Source organism: Filicampus tigris, chromosome 4 (assembly GCF_054856515.1).
Source record: "Filicampus tigris isolate MCC_2025a chromosome 4, RoL_Ftig_1.0, whole genome shotgun sequence".
NCBI classification, from domain to species: domain Eukaryota; kingdom Metazoa; phylum Chordata; class Actinopteri; order Syngnathiformes; family Syngnathidae; genus Filicampus; species Filicampus tigris.
In genome coordinates this window covers 20873266-20898144 of record NC_141220.1, presented here as the reverse complement: position 1 = coordinate 20898144, position 24879 = coordinate 20873266, and the positions used below count along the sequence as shown (strand labels likewise).

The 24879-nt window shown below is 42.3% G+C and overlaps 1 protein-coding gene across 2 annotated transcripts in view; it reads right to left on the bottom strand.

Moving 5' to 3' along the window:
* Positions 1-24879, bottom strand: part of LOC147148902 (cGMP-inhibited 3',5'-cyclic phosphodiesterase 3A-like) — a 67022-nt gene that overhangs the window by 26208 nt on the left and 15935 nt on the right. The window lies entirely within an intron of this gene.

Genomic DNA, 24879 nt, shown 5'->3' with positions numbered 1-24879 from the left:
CCACTAAGCACAGACATCTAATGCAATTTCACAGTCAGGTTTGGTTTACTTTCGTTCCTACTGGCTGCCTGAGGGTCTGGTGGAGGCGGAGGATCTGATTACCAGCCACTGTGTCCTCCTCAGGCCTTGCGCCCCCCCCCCCCCATTTTTTTTTTCTCTTTCTCCAGAGTCATTGCATGCATTAGAGCACTGGCGCGTGCTACAGAAAATCTGGACAGCCAAGTCATGACTAAAAACTCGTTGGATGTATGTCGGCTTTCTGGTCCAAAGACGCCTTGACAAACCTGACTTGTCACTGTGACAAATCACAGCGGCACACTCACCAAAGGCAAGCGTCTCAGTATCGGCGCCAAATGGATCATTCAGGTGTAATTGAATGTGTCACTGGGGCTTATTGAGTTGTGTCATGCTGTGGGCTAAAAGTGAGGATTGGGCTGCAAAGCAGCTTGTACCGACACAAGTGTGATTTGCGTGGTCTTGTAATGCTGCTTGACTCCAAACAAGACACACATGGGATTGTTATTCTTATTTGCTTGGACATAGGCTTGGTTAAATAAATAAGTAAATAAATAACACAACAGACATGAATTGAATTACTCGGCCGTTTTGCCTAAGGACACACACACACACACACACACACACACACACACACGCGCGCACCCCCACACTCGCACGCACCCCCCCCACACACACACGCACACACACTCACACACACACACACACAAACAACAACAACAGAATACTCAGCATTGTGAGAAATAGTGCTTGGTAAATAAACACTATGGCAATGGCTCATGGTGAATAGTAAATTGAATAAATATATTGAAATTCAAAATGTGTTATAAAAAAAATCTGTAAAAAAAATTATTTTGAAGATGAATTAAAATTAAAAATGTTGTAGTGCAGATAAATAAATAAATGAATATTATAATACAATAAAATACAATTTTATTTGTATAGAGCATTTCACAACAGCTCGAGCTGTAACAAAGCACTTGCAAAATAATTTCAATTTTGTTTCCCTTAAAATATTTGGAATGAGGAACATCTGCATGAATATCTTGATTGAATTAAAATGTCAGTTTCTGAAATCTCTATTTGAATTCATGGCCATTCTTAAATTAATTCAATTGAAATTTTAAATAAAAATAAACAATAACAATTAAGAATTAATCATTTATCAATCAAAGTATAAAACGTATGCAAATAAAAACAGATAACCCATTAAAGACTATCAAAGAAAAAAAAATGACAGTATGAAAGTTGAGGTAAAAACAGCTGCCACCTGCCAAATTATTATTTTGACATATTGGCCTGAGAGTACCTTTACCCATTGGCGTATTCACAGTTGGACATTTACGAGGATTAAAAAAAAAAAAAGAATGAACACAAATATTGGGAGTCTTATTGTTTTAACCTCCTATCTCTTGATAGTGTGTGTTTCTTGGATCATCAGCAAGTTAGTACGTACTGTATGTCTTTACAAGTGCCATGCCCGAGGAGGTAAACTGGACGTTGAAGGCGGCAGTAAATCCACAAGGTAAAAGCCTCATTTATTAGATTCGCTGTAAACGGCGGCCAATTAACCGCTTCATTAAAGCTTTGACAACAGCACGGGTGCTAGCAGAGGGCTCGTCAATTGCAAACCTGAGTGGTGCCTTATGAGCGTTTCCAAGTGCACACATAAACAGTCTTATGTAAGCCCACCTTTAACGTGTGTGCACTGAAACACAGTCTCATGACATGCAAGGCTCCGTGCACTCTTAACGCGCCAAAACTTTGGATCAAATCAGAGCTGGCTAGTACATGTAAAAAGCGCAAGATGGATGTGGGACAAGAGAGATTTTCCAGGTCCACTGAGACTAGATGGTTTGGGTCTGAACAGCTAATAAAATCCGAGTTACTCCTACACATGCAAACAAGACAGTATTTAATGGTTTGTTTCCACCACTGGAATATCATGGTCTGAAATGGGAATTAAAATATTGATACAACATGTACATCAAGATATTTTTATTCATGTGTCCTTCACTAGTAACTACAGTATGTCAGTTTATGTCAGCTCCCCTCTGGCTCAAAACAGGGTAAGAGGATTCGGAAAATGGATGGATGGATAGACGGACTGGAGGCAGGCTACACCCTGGACTGTCCACCAGTCAGTTGCATTGCACAGATACTTGGAGGGTAAACCGGAGTACTAACAGAAAATGCATGAATGGGAAGAATATGTAAACTCCTCAGAGAAAGGCCAGTGATTTGAGTTAACCTAATCATAAGAATAGCAATGTCAACATTGTGAGACACTAGAATGGCACACTAATCACCTTTGAAAATAAGACAAATTAAAATTGAATGAATGGATCCAATACAGTAAAGGTTACGGGGAAAGGTAAGCAATTCCTAAACGTGACATGTCGAACAATTATTATTCCAGTCCTGCAGGTGATGATCTGCTGTAGCACCCAACTGTCATGGAAATGAACCACAACCATGCGGCTGCATGTGCTCAGATCATCGTCTTTTGTTGAGGCAGCATGGAGATTACGAGCAGTCCAAGCAACTGATCCACTTTACCCCAATACAAGCAGACTGTAGCATTGAAAAGTTACATTCATCACTTTTGCCGTACCTTCATCCAGAAGAAATTTAATGCACTATATTAAAGCAAGGAAACTACCTCAGAAACTAACTACAACATGCAATCAGAACATTATTTTGACTTCAGAAAAAAAATTAGTAAGACTGAGATAACACCCAAAACACCCTACTGCCAATATTTTGTCTCAAGAGGTAAAGGCGCATGAATAATTTGCCCGATAGCGCCTGCAATAGCTCCAGTCAGCAGAACTCAGCCAAAGAAGTATAACTTCGAAATGGACGTATTATTGTCCTGAAACTCGCGTTAACCAACAGGGGAAAGTTATGCCCTTTATTTCATCTTAAAGCTCCAGCGAGCTTCCCTCTCATTCGGCATAAAACACTGCCTATCCATAGCTCTTCATCATATACGGATTTATAACGGACTGCAATCAAGCCTTTGGAAGAACAAATGATTGCGAATGGAAGAAAACCCTTCAATCATGATGCGCACATGAATGGCGATTTAATGTACCGACATGACTTATACATAAGGAAGGAGCCTCTGCAGTCAATTTCGGTTGTTTGATGAGATGTTAATGCAAAGGCATTCTTCTACGAGATAAATCACCAAGGGTAAAACGAAGGATTCATTGCACTCTATAGGGTCCAGCTTCATGGTTTATAGCTTCCCAAATTGCAGGTAACTATTATCCTCCGACAACTGCAGGCTAAATAGTTGCTTGTCCCCCATTAAGAAATAAAAACCCACAAAGGTCACTGAAATAAGTTCTATCTGAAAAATTTCCTGTAAATTAAAATAAAAAGCAAACACACATTTCGCTTCAGAATACCTTGACAATTCCAGTGGTTAAAATGAGAAAATGCATGTCACTCACTATTGACATAGTAAGGTCACAAGCACTCAGCGGACCTTTGTCTTAATGAATACACTAAGTACTTGTAAAGGTTCGGGAAGAATCTTTCTAGATATTAAGATTCGAGGAAAATGCTCTCGTGCTGCATCCACCCTTCGCTCTCCTCACTTGGAAGACTCTGCAGATGCTTAATGAATTATAATCACAGGAGCTTGATACCTGATGCTGTTTATCCTTCTCTGCCTGTTTGCTATCCACTTTGTGCGCGCCATGAGGTAAATGTGTGCTGCTGTCCGTAAGCATACGGAGACAGCAAGTGAACACTCAAAGAATCATCCATATGAGATGGTGGCAGATACAAGAAGAACGCCTCACATCTACCAATGTGATTCCTCTGGTGAAATATTTTAGATGAAATTTGGGTCAACCCTGTGAGATGATGAGCTGACTTAAGGTTTCAGTCTATTTTTATTTTTACTAGGGATGTTTGACACCGCTTTTTTTTTTTTTCAGACGGATCCTTGTAAAAGTATTCAACTTTTGAGTACCGATACCGGTATTACATTTGATAAGTAAAATTGATCTGAAATCAATCATAGATGATTACATTTCATTTATTTCTGACAAAAGGCAGATCAGTCACTCTGCAATAGAGAATTTAAGGTTGTATTCACACCAGGGAATCCCTTTGGCTCAGTTAAAGCTAACAAACCCGGAAATGGAGGAGAACATGTAATTCCTACGTGCCACATTTTTTTGCACTGCATATTCGTGCTGTTATTAGCGCTGCAAAATCATTTTGAGTGACAAGAGCAGTTAATTCAAGGCTGGTTTTGTGATGCTATATTTCTAAATCTTGGGACGGCGTTGGCGAATGCGTGAGAAGCTATGAACTTTTGATAATGCAGAGTTGTCGAGTGAAAGTCATTCCAGGTCATAAAGCATCATCCACATCATAAAGCTGACTGAGAAAAAAACAAGATGTGCAAAGCTGTTATGTGAGCAAAAGGTGCCTCTCTAAATCTATTTAATTGAATAATTCCATCAATATTTATTCCTAATGCCGATGACTTAACTATTAATCTAAAAAAATCAGGACATTTTTAAATAACAAAACATTGAATTAGTCTGTGTTTCCATATTGTATCTATGAAATGCCGTGATGGAGAAAGTCATCAGTCGAATTGAGTTAACAAATAAATGTATAGATTTTGGTAGCCACACGCTGATAACGCATTCCAAGCATAAACATGAATATATTCATGCAAATTACATTTTAATGGGCATTTGAGAGGATTGCCAGATGCAGCTCACTTAGAAAAACGTTCTGTAAGCCAAAGGTGCCATTTAACTACTGATAGCAGAAGAGCAACAAGATGGCACCAGAGACTGGTGTCGGCAGCCTTCGTGAGTACTCGATACCTTAAACAAGGCCAATATCGGCCAGATACCGCTACCTGGTATCCGTACTTGTCCAATTCCTACTTTTTACCCAGTAGAGGAAGTCGTAGAGGAAGTAGAGGAATGCTCCTTACAATTTGATCTCTTTCAAAACTGTGAAATAATGACACTCCCATTGACTGTGTTACATGAAGGTGCACGCTGACATCTGAATGAGACCCAACGAGCCCCTCCCGACCAATTCTACTGCAAACACACCCGTGTAAATACAAGATGCACTTAGTCTTAAACATGCGGTACGAAAGCAAACAGGTGCTTGGAGCGTTAGACGGGCTAGACCTCGACACTGCACTGACCAGTCAGTGAGGGATGTTTTTTTTTCTTCCTGTATTTGCACCCTTTGGTTCGTACGTCACTTGCGAGAATGCAATGAATGCATCACTGACAAGTGCACAGAAAAAAAATGCTTACGATGATGACAATTGTTCAAAACCTTGTTTGACACGCTTATGATGAAATTGCCTTTTGATCTGAGAGGCAAATCACGACCTTTCATCAAACTTATCATATGGACGAGAACAGCTTTACGCCATCAATGACTATTAATGAATCGCTGACGAACAGAATGAACAATGCAGATCCAGTGCAGAAACTACAGCATTACATTATCGCTGTTAGTTATGAACCAAGCTGTCCAGGATGATTTTGAGCCATCATATTAGTATGAGGATTCCTGCTAATCAATTAGACAAAGATGAACATCCAGCATTTAGCGCTAGTTCTTAAGTTTTTCTGTGACCGTGTTCAATACAAGAAGTTCTGTATGACAAAATTAAATTCCTGATACCAAGTGCAAATGAATGCTACATCGGATCGCTGGTGTGATAGCAACTAACTTTCTTGTGAGTGGCTTAGTGTATACTGTAGTTATGAGACAAGAAGCATTCATAATTAACATTATCCACTACAATATACAATATACAAATACAATATACAAATTTCCCCACTGTGGGATCAATAAAGGCCTTCTTATCTTATCTTATCTTATGGCTATATGAAACATGGACTACAATATACATGGCTATATGAAACATGGACAATAATGGCGTGGACAATACTATACAACCTGTATCATAATCTACAGCCAAGTCCATTGGGACATTGGAACTATTGTCATCATTTTAGCTTTAAACACCATTACAATGGATTTAAAATGAAACAAAGATGTGCTTTAACTGCGGACTTTCAGCTGTAATTTGAAATGCATGCTCAATTGGATTCAGGTCAGGGCATTGACTTGTCCATTGCATAACATTCCACTTCTTTTCCTTAATTTGTTTGCTTTCAAAGCATGCTCCGGGTCATTGTCCCTCAGTGCTGTGAAGCGCCGTCCAAAGACGGAAGCACTTGGCTGGATATGAGCAGATAATATTGTCCCAAACACTCCCAAATTCATCCTGCTGCATTTGTCAGCGCTCGCGTCAATAAATACAAGGGGGACCAGTTCCACTGGGAGGCAAACATTGAGAAAGAATTGTGTCGACGCGCCAATATTCATGGATGGGGATGTGAATGGCAAAGTGTACACGCGGCGTACTTCCCGGCCGTTTTTGCGTCGCTTGTACTGTGTATTATATTTATAGACAGAGGGGTCACAAGGATTGGCACATTCAAAAAATGTTGGACGGATTGAAAATAGTAGCGGCTAGATAAACTTCCAGATGTCCTCTCTGTCGGGAGTGTTAAGAGGGCAGCAGCGGAGTGAGTGTCAGCCATACCCTGTCCACCACCGTGGCCCTGAGCCACAGCCCACAAGCAAGCCTCCATCTCTGAGGTGCGCAGCACAAACAAACTAGATGAAAATATTGTTGTTTGCCTTGCTCTCGCCAATAACAAGCTAAGAACCACTTCCTACCGGGTGTCAAGTTTTGTGCTTTCGAGCCCCCATCGCCAGGCTCCGCAATCACCCAGCCCGTGCCGAGACGCCTTGGAATGAAGCAACAAGACTGTCATCAACTCGCTGCGGAGTCATTTTTTTTTTTTTTTTCAGTCTCTTGAAAATGGGCCGGAAACGGCCTCATCCCAAATATAGCTCAGCGCCAGATACAGAATGTGCACGTGTTTCTTAATCATTCATTCACGGTCAGCGCTTCATTAGCCGCCGCTGCTCATCTCGCCGCATCCCGCGTCCTACTTTGTTCTACATTACAGCCTTCGCACATTGATGTGTGTCAACCTGTGGCCTGAATTGACTGAGACTCCACTTGAGTGAGGACAATTAAATGGAAGGGAGACACACAAGAGTGCTGACTTTACAGTTGGGTTAAAAAAAAAAAAATCAGCGTGAAGGATTTAGTAGCTTTAACCAGGGATTGTGTGCGCACCTCCGCACTGTCCAATTAAACTCGCAGCGTTCTCTCTCACCAAGTCTACAAGCTGGAAGTCTCTCAAAGTTCAAACAAACATCTATTTACATAAGAGAACACCTCGCTGAACTTCTATTCAACCCTGCCAACCTTGAGGAGACAAAATCTTCCCCTTCTTATTCCTCTTTTGTTCTTCTATCAGCGCGACGCGTCGGAGATAAGCTGACGTCTGCAGCGCTCTCCTCTGACATCCCGCCCCGCGAATAAAAACTAGGTCACATCCTGCAAAGTCTCTGATGATGAGATGAGCTCTTCGGGTATTACAGCAGTTTAGTCATAAGTCATCCATGCAACAATACAAGAGGCCACTTTTCATGGGTGTTGGGGACCAAGGTAAATACTTGATGCATCATGACAGGTGTACTGTATTTTGGAAAATCTTACCGGGAATTTCTATGACAAACTGCAATTTGTTATGAATTAGCATAGGGCGTTCTATAATGCCTGATATAAATTACACCCTTTTAAGTGACAGTATTTAAAATACAGCTATAACTTTGAATATGTAACAAAAGCGTTAACCAAACCGTACCTTTACCTACCGTATTTTACCTAAACCTTTACCTAACACTAAAATATTGTAATGCATTACTTACAAGCTGACTTTTGGCAAGTCACCAGCCAATTGCAGGGCACATAAAAAGAACCAATCTCACTCATGGCCAATTTAGTCTTCAATGAACCTGAATTCATAAAAAAATGTCGTATAACATTTAGTCTGCTTGTACCATAGTAATGTTGCGTCTAATTTGGTTTTATTTGTAAAAATTCTTTAATTTCAAAGTGGAAGTCAATCCAAACATTTTTTTCAAGAATACGTTCTATGCAGGCCCACTAGTTGAAACAAGGCATTCTGATAAATACTGCATTTGTGGACCCACCTGTTTTTAGCCATGTCTAGGGTCGGCCATTTTGTCACTTCTGTCGACTGAAAATGACATCACAGTTGCTAAGGGCTCAGGTAACGACCAATCACAGCTCACCCGTTTTCTGAAGCTGAACCTTGATTGTTGGATTTGGCTTGTGGGCCTGCATAGAACATATTCTTGAAACAAATATATTTGGGTTGACTTCCCCCTTTAAGTGTTAAAAGGAAAAAAAACAAAACAATTTGAACTCAAACACTGTACATTATGATACTATCTCGCACCAGCAGGTCCAGGTGACTCCCTCCCACAACCCCGCGAGCGAGCACAGTAGTCGCTCGCTGGGGCGGAGAGATCTCCTCTCGTCCACCCGCTGATGGGAGCGTACGGAGAGTGAGAGTCATTGCAATTCAAGCTGGCTAATGTTTTACAGGTTTTAGCGAGGGGGGCCAGTCATCACGGGTCATTTGCGTCATCACTGGAGGGAACTATTAAGGTGGGCTGCCAAAGCAGAGGGGCCGTGCGCAGGAAATGAGGAACACACTTGTGTCTATGCAAAGTTTAACACGCCGCAACCTCTCTATTGGCATCTGCTGCACTCTCACCGTAAACTTAATGGCCATTAAAATGCCCACATGCACTAAAATTATTCATGATGTGTTTTAAACTTTATGTGGACCACCTAATCTCCCCTTCACGCTTTTCTTACCTCGATTCTGCTTATTGTTGACTAATGTGCGACTAATGAGCTTGATCGCCCTTAGCTTCCCCAGGGAAGCCTGAGCGTAGAGCAACCCTTACCGTATGAGTCACTAAAGACCACGGTGATGCTACAGGACCGACGCGGTACCTACAGTACGCTTGTAACCTTATTCTGGCTTGGAAAGGCCTGGATGCTTTCAACATCCCAAAGATGGACGATTATTTCTCTGTGATATTATTGGTGGGCACGCTCATTTGTCTTACTCATGAGCTCAGGTGGGATTAAGGAACGAGGTTCTCGGCTCTGTGCGTTTAGGGGATCTGGCGGGCTAAGACCTGGCAGCCCACCTCAAAGGAGCATGCCAAAGACATTAGAGTATAACGGTCCAGTCAGGATTACCGCTGGGGCGAAGGAGGGAACACAGCGTTCACTTGTTTGTTTGTTTTACAAGACTCCGCTCTGTTCCGTCTGCAAGGTGCCAGTTTGCTTTGTGTGTTTTAACTCGGAATCGATTGAATGCACTGGACAGCGTGCTTGTTGCTACTTGTTGACCAGGTCAGGCTAGAATCAGATGAAGAGCACACTAAACATGCTGTGACACACAAGTGAACGTTGGCTCTGTAGATGTGTCTTGCTAAACAAAAAACTGAAAAAGAGACTCAACTGAGGCAAGCTGAAGAGCACGACTTGGCTAAAATAAGGCAAGCGCTGTTGATTCCATCTCACCTAGTTTGTGAAATAAAGAGCATGAAGACGCCTGTGGAAAGGTGACCTACATCGATGTAGTGTTATTTGAAATCCAGGAAATTCGGACAGAGTACGCGATCCATCCATCAATTTTTCAAAAGGGTTTGTCCTCATTTAGAGTCTTGTGGTGTCTTTTGGCGTGAGGAGGGCTACATTCTGGACTGGCCACCATCATATCCAGGGGCACATATATACAAACCACCATTCACATTCAGATATGCGCTACATGTATGGACAAGTCTTCAGTGAACCCAACATGCGTGTTTGGAATGTGGAAGGAAGCTGGAGTATCTGGACAACATGTAAACGCCACGTAGGTTCGCGTCAGAGACAAGACTGGAACCCCAAACTTCAGAACTGTGAAGCAGACAAGCCAACCAGTGGGATACTCTACTTATCTAGAAAATGCATACCCAAAAATCGGGGTAAGCAATGTTCGCACGGTGTCAAGCATATGCTACGGGAGCAGATGGTACTACAACTTAGGGAATTTTAGCCAATCAGAAGCTGAAAAGAAAGTCATTGCTGGAAAAAGGAATGAGAATGACTGCAATGGCAGACAGTGGAAAAGAGAACAAATCTATTCCGCCTGTTTTGACTCCACTCAGCTCCCGTAGGTGTCGTTCACGCGCATCAAAGTCAGTGAAAAAAGCCTACTTCGACTCTCGGGCATCGATCTTCTGGATCACTGCCCTACTTGTCCGTAATGCAAGCAGACTGGAACTGCAAAAAGCCAGTGATCAGAACATAAACTGTTGACCGGAATGCATAACGCTTGGCAGTACTGACTTGATTCCTAACCTGTTAATCTGATGGTGTTATTTCATGTCTTAGATCACTAAAATTGGTGAGATAAAGGGTGCATCGGTGATTCCGCTCCACCAGAGCTTTGGAAGTGGGAACATTAATGTAAGAGCCCTCCCCTGCATGTGTCTTGCATGTGTGAAACATCAGACAAGTCTGAACGTTAGGCAGACCCCGTTTTCTCTGTTTTGATGACTATGGAGTGTATTAAAGCCATTAAATGAGATTTGTGCAAGCGGTGCAAAGGGTTGGGTGCAGTTCCACTGTAAAATGTTTTTATGAAGCCATAAGTCTGACTGGGATAGGCGACAATATTTATCTTGGACGAGTGCGTCTACGTCAAGAGCAACTTAATGACCAGTTGAACAACACGGCAATTTGACCTTGAAATGAGAGCTTTGGAGTACAAGCGAGGGGTAATTTCGATAGTGGCGCAAACGGCACGTAAAGCTTTTTGATGTTGGAGCGGTCGGGAGTATTGAAGGCGCGACTTGGCAGCCCGTGTCGAATAAAACGACAGCGCTGAGGCCAAAGGCGATGGAAGCCAGAATGTGAGCGTGCAGTGCGGCCCACGTTGCATACATTATTTCATCTTTTATTCACACGTTTGACTCAGCGAGGTCCGTGCTCTGTCTACTGCCAACACACACTCGACGCTTGAAGAACATTTACAATTCCATCAAGTTTCCCACAGGACTCCAGCAAACACACAAACCAGTGACGACCCACTCAAGTATGCTCTTTTAAATGACACCCTTTATAAATCACTGATAAAAGTATAGAAGAGCAAAGCATGCCTACCAACTAATCCCCAGCCTCTAATAAACCTGTATACATGTATAGGGACATAAATCTCTACTTCCTTTTTTTTTTTTTTTTTTTTTTTTTTTTTTTGGGATGGTGGAAAAAGTTCTATTAGAGCGTTAAAAAAGAGGCTAACGGGCCCGTGGGTAGGTTTCCACCATTAGCTTGTAAAGCGAGAGAGTTGTCCCGTGACATTCCCACAGGGCCCCAGTTCCCCACATAGCAGGAATGCGGGAATCGGCAGGAACCGTGAAGGTACAAAGACAGATTTCCCGGACCGACTGCGCTGGGCTTCTCAAAGGACACGCCGGCGTGACAATGGAGCTTGAAGCTTAGCCAGCCTATAGGGGAGAAAAAGCCAAACGCATGAGGAGCTTGTGGTCTTCTGGGGAAATGAATGACACACAAGCATGTTGTTTGCGCGCCGCCTCGCTAGGAGCGTGCGAGGAATAAATAGCATCTAAGCTGCATGTTCTACTTTGAAACAATCAACTCTGTTCTAATGTCGTGCTGCATTCCCGTCATGGTTTTAGTAGAAGGATCGCGGACCACCCAGAGTGTTGACTGCAGAGATATTTATTATTATGTGTATATTTAAAAGGAAATACATGCTTAAAAGCTGTTTACGTGTGTAGCCATTGATGGAAGACATTCAGAGTAGTCAACACTTTGTTTGGTTGTTGGGAACTTCAGACTTAATTTACAAATATATACACCCACTGTCCAAAGTAATAAAATTGTTGTGATTGACACTGTGAGAAAGGTTATAATTGTAGCTATTTATACTATCAATATTTATATTGTAGAGATAGTTTGGAGTAGTGTGTAAGTGCATTGCATCACACTGTAGCAAGAGGTGCACCCATTAAGCTTTTCTAACCAAAATATTAGAACCTTGTTATTTGTGCCAAGGCTGGTATGATTTCATCATGTGTTTGTTTAAGTAACAGGGCAAAAGCAAATAATACTGAACGCATTTCCAAACACTTGCTGGAAGGGTGGAAGAACTATCAATGAAGAACCCATTCAATACTAGCTTTGTACTATAGAAAAACAAAATTTTGTTTACCTTCATTTACTAACTTTTGTTTTTCTCCCGTTACACTGGTCAACACATTTTTAATACATTTTTTTTTTAACTTTTCTGGATTATCTTTTTGTCACTGATTCTAAATCAGGTTGTAATATTATTATTATTATTATTATTATTATTATTATTATTATTACAATAATAATACATTTAGTAATGTATATGACTTAAGGGCAGGGCTCAGCAAGAGGTGGAGTTTTCTTCTGAGACATCATAGCTATAAATGACAACACATGGTGAAATCCGTAGGCTATAGCGCAATCTTTTGTCAATCTCAAAAGACATCTTTACTAGAAATGTTTGAAATCAGCATTAAAAATATGTTTAGAGACACAGGCATTTATGGTTCAAATGAACTGTTAACCAGTGTAATGGTAATTATGACCAAGTCTACATTTATTTCTCGGTCACATCCAAAAAAAAAAAAGGTCCACAATGAGGATGAGCCAACATACGTCAGTCAACATGCATTCTTCCACTGATGTGACTTGTTGCTCTAAACATGTCTTCTAAATTTGACACACCACATATAAGTGTTCCTAACAGCCCTGCAAATTTTATTAATACAATACAATTGCCAAAAAGCAAGCTATTCTCTCCGCTCTTGACACTTCAGTGTCCACTGAACACGCCCAACTGCCCACCAGTCAATCAAACACCAAATTTTCAACGTTTGAGCCATGAAAATAAAAAAGTTAAAGCCTCCAGTTACTGGAAGACATCCCACCGGGTCGCCGCGGGGCTTTTCCACGCCGTGTGAATGAGGTGCTCTAAAGTGGCCATGCCAGCCTGAAGCCCAAGTCCACACGCTAGCTGTCAAGTTGGACTTAGAAAGAAAAACAACAAAAATCCCCTCTCCACGCTCTTCCACCTTTCTCTGGGTGACGTGCATTCATTCACAACTGACAACAAGGCGCTCTAAAGTGACCACGCCCGCTTACCATCTGAAGGGATGAAGCATTTCAAGGGTGCAGGCATAGCTAGGTAGCTAACAGCATGTTGCAAACGTGCCGGATAAGTGCCGATCGAAACGATGGCACTCAATTTCTTATACAGGTATGGCTGGTGTAGCTAATGTGTCCATTTAGTGATTGCGGTAAGTAGGGATTTTGTACACAATTTGTATTTACTACCTGCAAAGCAAACTGCCAAGTTGTGTTACATGAGTGCACGCATGCATGCATATAGTCCACACGGCTTATTCAGTAACGCACGTACGCATGTGTTCAGTCTGACCACAAGCTGGACAAACATTGGCGACAACATTTTAAGAGAAATGTTTAAACATGGAAGGAATCCTTACACAAATACACAAAGCACTTGTTATTCTTTTCACAACAACACGGAACGCCTGAAACATTTTGGTCACAGCCACGAGTGCTACCGCACACACGAATACACAAAACCACGCTAGGAGTGTTTACCTAGCCATGTGACTGGAGATGCGGTTCATGCGGTGACGTCAGCGTGCATTCCAGGCATTCATCAGGCTTCGGTTCTCACTGATAGCGTGTCGGAAGTGGCGGCGGGGTGGGAGCGGAGATCACGCATTCGCTGGGCCTGGGTTTGACGTATTGAACTTCTCCTAATCCAATAAATAAATATTCTGCTTTGTCTTGGCCATCTGCATGCTCATGAAACCAAGAGCACAACTGTAAACCACTCAGTGCATCAAAGGACACATGTCTAAATAATAGCACATCTGATGTCAAGATGAAGCCCAACAAATGTTATATTAAAAAAAAAAAAAGCATAATTGGACAAAAACAACATTGGCTTTTTATGTCTGTAATCATGTCTGCACATTGTAAAAATATGTAATATATAAAACTATGTTGTTGATGACAGTTATATACAGTACGTAACACTGAAAAAAATGTGTACAATGTTAATATTTATCCCTATAAATGCTCATTCATTTTATATTCTAAGATGGATTTTTTTCTCTTACTCATTTTATCTTGTATGTGATCTCTACATGAGAGAAAATGATTACTAACACCCAACCACAGGGCAAGTACAATATAGACAACCGCCTCACACTGGGAACTGAATGCAACGCTACCTGCATCTAAGTCATGCTAATGAATCAATCCATTGTCAAACTACAACAACAATAATATATGCTTAAAGTGGAAGTCAACCCAAACATATTTTTTTCAAGAATATGTTTTATGCAAGGGCCACTAGTTGAAACAAGATAAATATTGCATTTGTGGAATAAGAGTTAATTACCCCGTTTTTAGCAATCTCCGGGGGGCGGCCATTTTGTTACTTCTGTCAACTGAAAATGACATCACAGTTGCTCAGGGCTCGGGTAACGACTAATCACAGCTCACCTGATTTCTGAAGCTGATCCATGATTAGTTGTTATCTCAGACCTGGGCACTTGTGATGTCATTTTCAGTCAACAGAAGTGACAAAATGGCCGCCCCCCGGAGATTGCTAAAAACGGGGGAATTAACTCTTATTCCACAAATGCAATATTTATCTTGAGAAGCCCCTCAGATGGCTATAAACAGGTGGATTTTGCTGCTTGACTCATATTCCACAAACTCAATATTAATCAGAATGCTTTGTTTCAACTAGTGGGCCTGCAGAGAACATATTCTTGAAAAAAAAAATGTTTGGGTTGACTCCCTCTTTAAATGAATACTATACTTCAAAAAATTGAGCAGCACTAGCTAAATTAAAGAAACTAGAGGCATCAGGGTCTCATTCAATGGAGCTAATGTTGTGGTGAGTGCAAAAAACAGACAAGTGTGAACTGAATTACTAAAAGCATTATTCATATGAATAGATTCCATCTTCAGAGCACCAAAGAATGAAAAAAAAAAAGAATTTAACTGAACGAGTCAATTGTGAATGTGATTTGTGGAGCTAGTCGAAGTGGAAATGTGCACCTACATAATAAGATGCTGGTGCTCACAACATGAAAATTTCGGCCAAAATGAAGTGGGTTTTATATCCAATGTTAAGTTATTTTGGTTGGGTGGAACAAATAATCACATAAAATTGCCAGATCTTATTTTATTTGAAGTGTGTCATCACTGGACTACACAAAGCACTAATATGTGACATAAGTTATTTTGTGCCTAACAAATAGAAGTCTCTGATGGCCAAACGGTCATGAATTTAAGGCTGGACTTGAGGAAAAAAAACCCAAAAACATTAAAAGACGTCGAAATGGCTTCAATTGTGAACGCAGCTGTGGAAACAGAAGCCTATGAAATCACGCTCTCAGCGTGGCGCTCCAAAGAGAGCAAACAACAACAACAGGCTCATCATGCAACCATTTCAACGGGGAGAACACAATGCACACTTTCACGAACGCCGCTCTCTCCATCCGCAATTTGTTGTTTTCTTAATTAGCCACTTAGATATGATGGCAGGGGGAATTAATCAAACATGGTTGTGAGCTCGCGTCCAGCCGAGAATCACATGTCCAAAAAAGGAGGTCTGCTGCCTGAAGCAGCAGAGACTTATCATCTAGAGCAGCTCTAATTGCACTTTACGTAAAGCAAGCAGAAACAACTAACATCTGCTGCAACTCTGGATAAATGACGCTCATCAGCTTGGATTGTTTTCACAATTGTGTACAAAAATAAAAAACGAAACGGGCCCAGTGGAAGAGTTATCCAGCATAATGGGAAGTACTTCCATTAATTAGAAGAGGGCTATCATAAAAAAAAAGAGTCATAAACAGCTTATTGGGGCTGAGTTGTGCGGGGCTTACAGTACGCAATGATAAGACTAGAACCATATGGGTCCATACGGTTGAGTGCATTTGCATATGCACTGCATGCCTGCAAATAGGAATCTGCAGCAAACGAAAGGTGCACGAACAACGCGTGCGAGAACTTGACAACGCTGCCACAACCTTCGGGACGTCAATTGACTTTCTCTGTCACTGATCCCAATGTTACACCAAAAAATTCCAATGAGCTGTCACACACATAATAAATGGCCATTGTTACAGTGAAAAAGGGGGCGGGAGGGGTTGGTGCATTTTCCACGTCACAGTTCATTTCATCCATTACCAACTGGTGGTAATGGGCAGTAAACAAGCGCCCAACATTGAGCACATCGCAAATGTCTGCAAAAAAAAAAAAAAAACGTAACGGTTGCACATTGTCCTCTTTGCATTGTGGGGCTACATCCGATGACTTTGTCCTTTGCCAGGTTCCATCCTTCTGCTGAGATGGCACTTTTACTCAAAACTGTGCGTGTGTTGTGTGTGTTTGGGGGGGTTGGGGTGGAGGTGCATTCAAGAGTGCCTGTGTTGGCAGAGCACAGCCTGCCTCTGGCAATAAAGTCCTCAAATGCACCTCATTAGATTAGAGCGCCATACAGCTGCCAGTGTCAAAACTCCAGTCACATGGAGCAGCACACTAATGTACTGCGGTGCGTGTGCACGTGTGCACGCATGTGTGTGCGTGTGCAGCAAAGGAAGGCCGAGCCAGCAAGCAGCCAGGCTGTGAGCCGAGGTGGCTTCTTATTTTTTTTTTTTTTTGTACGGGTTGGCATGTCTGATAAATAGTTCTAAAGTGCAGGTTTGAATCCCGTGTTCTGGCCTTTTTGTATAAAATATATGTTCAGAAAATGTATGTTCAGCGTTATGTTGTCCAATAAAGAAAAAATGCATCTACTACATCAAAATCTGTGCAAAAAAATTTTTCAGCAATTTTTTTTCCTATAATAAATAATAACTCATACCATAAATTGAATGACAGTACACAATAGTACAGTCGAACCTCACGTCATAAATGAGCATTTTTACGAAATTTCAACCATACACCGAATACATTTTTTTTTTAATTAATTAAAAAAAAAACAATTTGGGGTCTGGAACGGATCCACTGCATTTCCATTCATTCCAATGGGCAAAGTTGGTTTCATTTCCGAACATTTTGAGTGCTCTTATTCTTCTGATTTTCCGGCAGTCTGCATGCCTTTTGGCATCATGCTGCCACTCACAGGTCAGGCCTGGTACTGCAACGGACATTTGGCTTGAGGAAGGAGACTCACAATGGTCTGAGGAAGTCTCTTTTTTTTCTGTTTGAGTGAAAATCACAAAAGTATCAGTCATTCCATCTTCTAGTTTAACAATGCCAACAGTTTTCTGAAATATACAAACAAATATACAAAGGTATATGTTTCATTTTTACATGAGACATTTCTGTTACTCGAACAAGCAACGAACAAAGGCAAAAGTGTAAAGAGATCCAGAGGGCCCGGCAGTTGGTTGGAACGTAACGGTGCACGTGACAGGCCAGTAGACAGAAAGGACACGTCTGGTGTGGAACCCGATGAGAGGGATTGTCAGGAGTTAGAGTTTCGAGAGGAGAAGAAAGGAGCTGCAGTGAGCGTCAGAATGTGGGTCTCATCAGAAAAGAGCTGGAAGGCAGGAAGATGACTAAAACAAGGAGAATGGAGCGAGTGGCTCAAAGCAAGAGCGAAGAGGTAGATGGTGGACGAAGATGGAAAAGAACATGAAAGAAGAGTACAAAGTGCGGGATTACACATAATTACGAGAGCGCATTGGGACACTATGGATTGGCACTTGGGGGGATTTACACCGAGTCGTCCTGTGTCCATCCAGAGCGCATGACAAGACGTGCGGTGGGGGGGTATGAACACACCTCCCCAGATTGAGAAGCACTGTGTTGCCATGGAAATGGCTCTGACGTCAGACCAGGCATTATGTGATTACTCATAGTCTGTTGAGGAGCAGACCAATAAAACAGGGGCTATTACTCACACGCGGGGAGATGGCCAGAGCTCAGGTTACACACAAGCTCGCATATGCACGTGCATGTGCGTACACACACACACACACACACACACACACACACACACACACACAAAAAACGGTCATATGGATACACACGTGGACGCCACTCTCAAAGTCATTTTTGAAGCACAAATCAAAGTTAGCTGCTTTAAAAAATCTTGTGGCCACAAATCCACACAGCGAAATTTGAAATAATAAGAAATAACTCCCTCAGGAAATGGCAATAAAATGCCGCCATTTATTATAATCAACAAGCAATAACTTTTTTAAAGCGGGAGTCAACCCAAACATATTTTTTCGAGAATATGTTCTACTGTATGTAAGGCCACTAGTTGAAACAAGGCATTCTGACAAATATTACTATTATTATTACATTTTGTGGAATAAGAGTTAATCTATCTGTATTTAACCATCTCTGGGGGCGGCCATTTTGTCACCTCTGTCAACTGAAAATGACATCACAACTCTCAGGGCTCAGTTAACGACCAATCACAGCTCAGCTTCAGAAAGCAGGTCAGCCCTGAGCAGTTGTGATGTCATTTTCAGTTGACAGAAGTGACAAAATGGCCGCCCCCTGAGATGGCTAAAAAGGGGATTTTCCTCCTTTTAGATGCCTACAACTGTCCAACAAGTATAAAAAGGACACCACCTGTATTAAACAAAGCAAAATTCATTCAAATTAAATAACTTACAACTGAAACTAAAAAGCGATGAATAATGGAGGGACAGCATTCAAGGAAGTGAAAAGGTAAGCTATTAAACTTCCCTTAACCGTTAAACACTGCACAGTTCAACTAACCAAAATATATTCTCTCTCGCACACGCGCGGGCACCCATGTTTGACAATGTGCATCAAACACGTATGGTGACACGTCCACTATTGTGTGGCGCACACACACATGCAACTGACTTCCTCTTAGCATCTCCCACACATTCTCCACTGGGAGTTAAAACACTGTTAGGGCTGATAAGGATCCTGGCAAACAGTGAGGATAAACAGTCTGTCTGGTAATTAAGAGCAAGTGGCCAATCACAGATGAGGACGCCCAGACAAAAATGTGATGCAGACTCCATTACCGACTGCATTGTACGTTCCCACCCCAAAGATCATTAGTCTATACGTAGGGCAAGTGTCACAGTCCAAAAATAATGAACACCAGCTCCAGCAGTTTCCGTAATGACCGTTCTTCTTGAGAAATAGACCACTTCTTTGCTTTAGAAGAATGGCGCCGTCCAAAGAGCAATTTCACAATTTGAATTTGAAAAACAACAAGTACCTGCCTTCATTTTTTCCCCAGAAAAAGTACAAAATCAAAAAAATGAGGAATTACAGTGGCACCTTGAAGTTCGACCACAAAAAATGCGCTCCGCGTGGGCGGAGGGAAAGTGCTGACGGCAGGGGGATCGAATCTGCAAAGTTCAACTCTATTGTCATCAATACATCATATTTCTTGGATTTTTTACCCTCTTTTTCTTTTTTTTTACTGTGGCTCAAACTCTATGAAAAGTATATTTTAAACAAAAAAATTTGGTCCAAGTTCAAACTGAGGGAGATTTGGGGCATTCAAACGCCAAGGTTCCACTGGTACCATTTTAGATATTTCACTCCAATGTTATCAAAATCCATCCATCCATCCATCCATTATCTGTACCGCTTCTCCTCACAAGGGTCGCGGGGCGTGCTGGAGCCTATCCCAGCTGTCTTTGGGCAGTAGGCGGAGGACACCCTGAACTGGTTGCCAGCCAATCGCAGGGCACACAGAGACAAACATCCGCACTCACAATCACACCTAGGGGCAATTTAGAGTGTCCAATCAACTTACCATGCATGTTTTTGGAATGTGGGAGGAAACCGGAGTACCCGGAGAAAACCCACGCAGGCACGGGGAGAACATGCAAACTCCACACAGGGAGGCCGGAGCCGGGATCGAACCCACGACCTCTGAACTGTGAGGCGGACGTGCTAACCAGTCGACCACCGTGCCGCCTGTTATCAAAATCAGTTCATAAATTATTGTGATATCTCCATAAGGCCAATGTGATATTTGAACATCAAATTCAAATCCTGAGTCCATGTGGACTTGGTTTGAGATGTATGACCTTTTCACAAGGAGGGCAATTTACTCTATTTCCTGACATGTTATCCTAACGCGGAATCTGACATTCTTAACCAAATAAACTATTCCATATACAATGTTGTAACAGTGCTTTCTACTATTTTTTTAACTCAAGATCCTGTTGACAATGACGGATGATTGTGACCTAAAGATACTGCGGTGCTGAGTGACTCCAGCATATCCAAGCAGACATTAACGTTCACCATGACCTCACTTTGTATTTGTGCGCCGCGTCACATTGTGCGAGCGTCATCCGGCATCTATTCCACTGGAGTATCCGTAGCAAAGATTGTGCTTAATGCGCATGAAGCGAGTCCAGTTATTACATTTGGGACAAGTGTTCCGTGTCACTTCCCTGCCACAAATGTGACTGAGCGCCGGCCAAACCTAATCTAACGCACACTGCATCATGGCTAATTTGGTTACAATGATAGTGTATCTGAGCTGATCTCATTAAAGGATTACGATCCCAACAGTTCACCATCCATCCATCTGTCCCCGTGAACAGCTTTCGCTGGAACACCTTACACTAGTGTGTGTGTGCGCGCGCGTGTGTGTGTGTGCAGTCCACCCCCTTTTAGCCATCTCAGGGGGCGGCCATTTTGTTCACGGCTCACCTGTTTTCTGAAGCTGAGCCATGATTGGTCGTAACCTGAGCCCTGTGCAGTTGTGATGTCATTTACAGTCGGCAGAAGTGACAAAATGGCCGCCCCCTGAGATGGTTAAAAAGGGGTGGATTATAACTCTTATTCCACAAACGCAATATTTATCAGAATGACTTGTTTCAACTAGTGGTCTTGCATAGAACATATTCTTGAAAAAAATATGTTTGTGTTGACTTTATCCCATTAAGGACAGGAGCACATAACCGGGCCGGGAGAGCGTATACGTCATTTTCTTTTTTTAATCCAGATCTCGGTCTCTTAGCCAATGAAATGCATCAGAATATACATGTGACGGTGTCGTGAGTTGTCGGAGGATATCCGGAATATTTTCAAGGAGTAATGGCCGCACAGTTGATCGCGGGAGCTCTGATATAAGTCACGGCAGTGATATAGACGACACGCTTGCGGACTTTAAAGCCGTGAAACCATCCAAACGTGATGTATGGTTAAGATATATGTTCGTAGACAATGAGGATTTCAACGTCTTTGTAAGAGAATACAGCATGGTAATTAGCACTTGATTTTTTTTTTAACTTAAAAATAGTGCTTCACTTGCATCTTCGTTTGAAACAGTAAAGATGAATAAACGCGGGCCTGTGTGAAAACCACATGTCTAAACTCTGAAATTCTTTTGGAATTATGTTTCTAACTGCTACAGGGGCTGAGATATTAATTATTTTGTAGGTGGCGAAAATGTCAGGTTTTCAAGAGTGACTCCAAAGACGACCGTAGGTTTTAGAGAGATGTCTCACCAGGGGCTTCAGGCTTTAATCGGTTAATGAATGTGAACCTCCTGCAAGGCAACATCCACTATTGTGGGAGCCGTGTCTCTGTCCAAGTGCTATGACAAGACGCCTATTATATGTCATCATTCAGTAATCCTTCCTGCTGTCTTACCAACTTAAATGTGCAACTCCCTCTACTAAAGTCGTCATCCTCGAATCAGTTTAGTTTCAAATAGCTAATTAGCTAAACCCAACTCGGAACGGTTTGAGGTATGCTGATATGTCAGTCGATTCACACTCACTTTAATTGGAATTTACAGAAAACGTATTGTGATTTGTTATTGGCTTGACCAGTCGTGATTAAACCATGCCGGAAAACTGTGAAGGCTCAACAAGCGTAACATCAGCTTGCCCACAAAGATTTTCCCCACAAAATTGCCGAAACAAGACCTCAAGGCTAATGATGTCATCGTCGGGCCCCGTTAAATCCGACTTAACTCAAAATATATTAAACCGTGCAAAATGTTCAACTCCAATGACAGAAAAGGAAAAACAATCATTTACAACACAGAGATCAATCGACTTAAGAATATCAACGGTGTAAGTGAGGTTTCCTGCTCAGTGATCTTAAATAAACACAAATGTAAGCTCATGTCGCAGCAGTTCAACGGCGTTAATGAGAGGTTAATCAATCCGCAGATCAGTTGCTCAGTGTCAAATGCAGACAATGCAGTTCAGCACACATCTTTTCTTTTTCACATCTCTTCCTTGCTTTTGGAAAATCCAAAACGATTATTACGACCCACAAATACATTGAGAGGCAGTCATGTTCCATCCATTACACATGTGAGAGGAATGTTGTTTTGCGGTGGCCTTAAAAGTCAAATAAAATACAAGAGGTGAAGCGTGTTTGCCCAGTAGAACACATCCTGGTCTGGTCTGGCCTGACTCCATACTCGGTCCGGTCCACTCAGACCTAGAAACACAAATACACTAATGAATTGCAGCTGCGGGGCTCAAACTGACGGCCTCCTCTTTACTTTCCGTCCTTAAAACTTGGGCACAATCCTCCCCCCCTGCTTGCTTAACACTCTGCTCCTTAAGCTTCCCCTCTCACTAACGTACAGTAAGTGAGACCTGCCCACAAGAGGACCATTTCTCCAAATATTACAGTGGTGTGGAGTTTTCCTCCTCGCAATTGAGTGGCTACTTCTTCTCAAAGAGTTCCGCTCTGTGCTCGGAGGTGAAAGTGGGAGCTTATTCCCGGTTCCAACTTGGGTGTGAGCGTTGTCCACCGTGCAGTGCATCGCCTCCTCCGATGTTTCCTCTCAAACGTAAACCCCCTGCTTTCACATCCTCGCCGCGGCTCACCCCCATATGTCAAAGGCCTGCACAGAGTCCCTGTTTGTCTAATGGACTGCACAGATGCCACTTTCCTGGAAGGATTCCTCTTCTCCTCAGCGGAGCATGTGTGTGCAAACAGTCCTACACGTCTCTCTCAATATGTTTCACTGCTGTCTGGAAACAATAAAAAAAAAAAAGAAAAAAAAAAAGGTGCACGGCGAGGCAAGATGAGGGGTGTGGAGCGAAGAAAAAAAAAAGTGGAAATTGGCGCGAGAAGAAAGTGGAAACATAGCAGGAAAGTTATGCTGCTGTTTGGACGAGCTGGGTAAGCAAAAAGAGGAAGGAGGAAAGGCAACAGAGGTCATTTGTAAGGGTGGCGAGAACAGTGCGGACAGATTTTTGACTTGATGGCACAATCGAGCCTGTCAGGGGCTAAGGGGAGTTGTTTGTGTAGTTTGGAGCTGGCATGGAGATGATTGAAATCTTACACTCAAAACGAGCCTTTTCATCTAACCGGCCGTTGAATCGGGTCTTAACATTCAGCCCGGCGCGAACATGAATGAGTGCCTCTCACGTGTGCGGCAACATGGCAAACCATTTGAACCGAATCATTTCCTGTTGGTTTTGTCTGTGCATCCGGTGACCTCAAAACGCACTGCAGCCACCAGAGAGCTGAATGACCATGCATCAAGGGTACGGGCGTGTAATGTTGTCAAGTCACTGACCCTCAACATCAGGGAGGGCAACGCAGGGCGTGACCAAGAGTAATGACTTTAGTCACAGTGAATGACGTTGTTTCTTTGAAGGACACCAATCTTCATTACCACTGACATATAAAAGAAATAATAAACTCATCATACAGTCACAGTGTAAAAAAAAATACAACAACAAAAACACCTCCACAACCTGCAACCTGTCACCTGACATTTGTCTCCCTTCATCAAACTTGAATTGCTTTGAATTGCTAAGATGCTAGCCATTCATTCATTTTCCGCCACTTATCCAGGACACAGAGGCAGCGGTATGAAGAGCTTGGCCCAGACCTCGCTGGCTACGGACACCTACCTCAATTCCTCTTAGATGCTCCAAGGTCATCTGTGATACATAGTCCCTACCAACACGTCCAATATCTGCCACAAGGTCCCCTCAAGGTTGGACAGGCTCAGAATACCCAGCAATACACTGGATAAGGATGACTAAGATCCCCACCTTGCGGAAATGTATGTCACTAGTTTATTTGTGACCTTGTACTTTTGGCAATTACCTAAAGTTTGTGACCATAGATTAGAGCGTTCCACGCTACTGAGAAGATATCCCTTTACAAATCTTACATGCGTTTCATCAATTGTGATGGGCTAGAATCCATCCATCCATTTCCTGTAACGCTTTTCCTCACTAAGGTCGCGAACTCGCGGGTGTGGTGGAGCCTATCCCAGCTGTCTTCAGGCGGTAGGCGGGATACACCCTGAACTGGTCGCCAGCCAATCGCAGGGCACATAAGACGAACAACCGTTCACACTCGTGGTCACACCTACGAACACACCATAAATAAACCAGAACTAAAAATAGGAAGCACACGGGCACAAAACAAACAGAAGAACAAACCTAAACCTGAGGTAAGCAAAAGTAGGAAGATATAATTGCATCCCTGGGGGTGAAGACAAAGTACATTGGGATGGATTAATAACCGCCAAATGTAAAAATACCAATATCAGACAGTGAAGCCGATGACCGAGATCAATAAGCATTGATGTTTCCTTTTACAATAGGATTGGATTTACTTCCCACGAAGAGAGAACTCACTGCCAGTAGCATCTTGGCATCGAGCAAACCAATCTGTTAATAGTGAAAAACTTTGCTCCCGTTAAGGAGATGCCCATCCATAGGTTGCATGGATACAAAACAAAAATAGACATCAACAGGAGTCCAAATAATAGC